The sequence below is a fragment of the Geospiza fortis genome, unplaced genomic scaffold (assembly GCF_000277835.1).
Source record: "Geospiza fortis unplaced genomic scaffold, GeoFor_1.0 scaffold92, whole genome shotgun sequence".
NCBI lineage: Eukaryota > Metazoa > Chordata > Aves > Passeriformes > Thraupidae > Geospiza > Geospiza fortis.
Window position 1 is genome coordinate 1,384,861 of NW_005054389.1, and position 2,971 is coordinate 1,387,831.

The window sequence follows — 2,971 nt, forward strand, 5'->3', positions numbered from 1 at the left end:
CTGTCCTTCTCGCCCTTTTCCCCGGGACTCCATCACTGCCCGCCAGCACAGACAGCCCCGGCTTCGCGGGGCAGGGGGAGAGGGAACACCACAAAGCTGCTCCGCGGGGAGCACATCCCTCCGCGCTTTCCTCAGCAGTGCCACTTCCCAATTTTTGGCTCATTCCCCTTCCAAGCCCCCTCCGCAGGCCCTGATCCCAGGGGGAGAGGGGCAAGGGCGGGCACAGGCTCGGAGCCGCCCCGGCGGGGCGCCGTGAAACGGAAACAAATAAATAATTAAATAAGCAAATAAACGAACGAGGAAATAAATAAATAAATAAATGAGGGCGGGGCAGGACAGACGGACAGCGGTGCCAGACAGCGCTGTGGGTGCACAAATCCCGCTGGGACCGAGGGGCCCTCCCCGCTGCAAGCCATAATGTTCGGTGGCGGGAACCCCTACGCGAGGCGCAAGGCTTGCTTGGCCCCGAGTAGCGGGAACGGAGAAGGCACGGGAATTTGGGCAAGGTTCGCGCCGGTTCCATGTAGGTGAGGGATCCATCTTGACAACCTCAGCACCCAAGCCTGGCTGGGATGCTTGGTGCTTCTCCAGGGGCAGGCTGATTTTCTTCTGGTTCCTCTGGAGGAATTACCAAATCCTTACAGTTTGTAAGAGGTTTCACCTTTCCTGCCCATTATCCTTTTGAGATGCCCCGAGTGCCTGTCCGGTCTGAGGCCTCACGGCTCCCCCACGCAGGCGGCTTGACAACCTCAGCACCCAAGCCTGGCTGGGATGCTTGGTGCTTCTCCAGGGGCAGGCTGATTTTCTTCTGGTTCCTCTGGAGGAATTACCAAATCCTTACAGTTTGTAAGAGGTTTCACCTTTCCTGCCCATTATCCTTTTGAGATGCCCCGAGTGCCTGTCCGGTCTGAGGCCTCACGGCTCGTACAGCAGTGAGAACACTGTGAGCACCAGGGGCAGGCTGGGATGCTCCTTGAGGACAGCAGGAAGCCAGTGGGTACCGCTGCTTGGGTTTCCACCCAGCACCACCATGGCTTGGATGGGCAAACCCAGCAGAATGGCTCAGGAGAGCTGCAAATAGCATCCCTTTTGGCCAATAAAGTCACTTTGTGCTTGGGAGCTCAGTCCCTGGAGGATGTTTGTCAGGGGCTGGACAGGTATGGGAGGTGACGCAAGTGAGACCCACACCTTGACACATCCCTGCAAAACAGGGAGTGCTGCTCCATTTCACCCCCAGTGAATTCCTGGCCAGATTTACACACATTTCTTCTGCAATTCACCTTTGTTTTCACTGACCTTGGCATGTTTAATCAGGGTTATATTCTCACACAGATACAACACTCCTCAAATGATTGCTACAATATTTTGGGCACAAACAGGTTTGTATTTGTTTCTTCATTTTCTTTATCTCAGGCAGGTAGGGCTGCTCCTTTCCCACCATATATAATCAAGTAGCAAAGAGAACTTCCCATCTCCATTTGTGCCCAAATCCCTCTGCTTCTACCCTAGCAGCTGGGGCCCAGGCACTGTTGGCAGCCTCTGTGCCAGCCCTGAGCTCCTCCCCACCGCATGAAGCATCACTCACAGCTCTGATACTTGCCGGGTCCCATCCTTCCCACCAGCCACAGACTTCCTCCAAGTATCCCTCCAAGCCATGGTGTTATATCCTCTATGAAGAAGGTGGTGAGGCTGAACAACCAGGTAAGAGCATGCTTTGGTCCTCTGAGCAGAGGGATGATTATCAATCCCTGCAGCATGCTGGGAGGCAGGGCTTATGCAGGATGGCCCAAGTCACTGCTCCATGTACTGAGCTCCTGCAGGACCCCACCTAACCTTCAGCTGTAGAGGAGCTCATTGTCCATGGGGCAGGAGAAGGGGCCCACCATGAACAAAAGGAGGGTTCACGCTCCCTCCCCATGGCTCCAGCCCCCAGCCCTTGGTGTCACTTAATCCGGCGCTGCTGGCTGGTAGGACCCTCAGCATCCTGTTAAATTGCTAATGTTGGTAGCATTTCGAACGGGATAGCAAGAGAGGCTGTGGCAGTGCAGAAGTGTACATATTCCCAGCAGTGAGGGCATGCATACTCATCATTGCTCCAACATCAGTTTTATAGGAGCCTTCCCCCTCCCCCCAGAAAACTCTTTATACTTCAAAATAATAAATACAAAAAATACAGAGCCTGTTTATAGCAGAAATTGAAACTCCACATATTATCAAAAGCTGGATTTTGTCCTGCAGGCACTGAATAAGTTTCTTCATATGAATATTTTGTAACTTTCTCTGGCCAAAAGAAATGTGCAAAATGTTGTAATTTTTCTGTGTCTTCTTTTGGACATTCCAAGCTTTTGCTTAAGCTTCTCATAACAGGCTATTTTCAGTGAAGAGGGGACAAAAAAAAAAAGCAGTCTACAGTATGCCGAGTCAATAAAGTAATGCAAAACCATAAAACACAGCAACGATAACAACAGAAGATCAGCAGATTACAAAGGAAATAAGATGGGGATCAAACAGAGTGGTAGCTGGAAATGACTGCATAGAAGCCAAAATAAGGCTGCTCCTAATAAACAGCCAAAGTTGAACCAAAAAGCATTTGAAGTGTTAATTTATTAAATAACCTTATTTTCATGCCTTACAATTAAAAATAGTTGTGGTCAGGCATGTTGGGAGACAGGAAGCAATTGGAGTCTTGAAGCCCGGCTTTGTGCTTGGAAGGGAACACAGCCTGATCCACGCTGGGATGGGGCTGTGCCTGCACAGGGGGGCAGCCAGCAGTGCTGGGGGGCTCCAGGCCACTTACTGATTCTCTGCTCACAGCTCTTCCCTCCCAGGCTTTTAAGACATGGCAGTTTTATGAGGAGTGTTCAGGGTGGGAGATGGAGTCACAGCAGGAGCAGGGGCTGTGAGGGTGATGCCAGCCCCGGCTCCCACTCAGCACACGGGATGGGATGCAAAGCCCTGTGAAATTGCCATC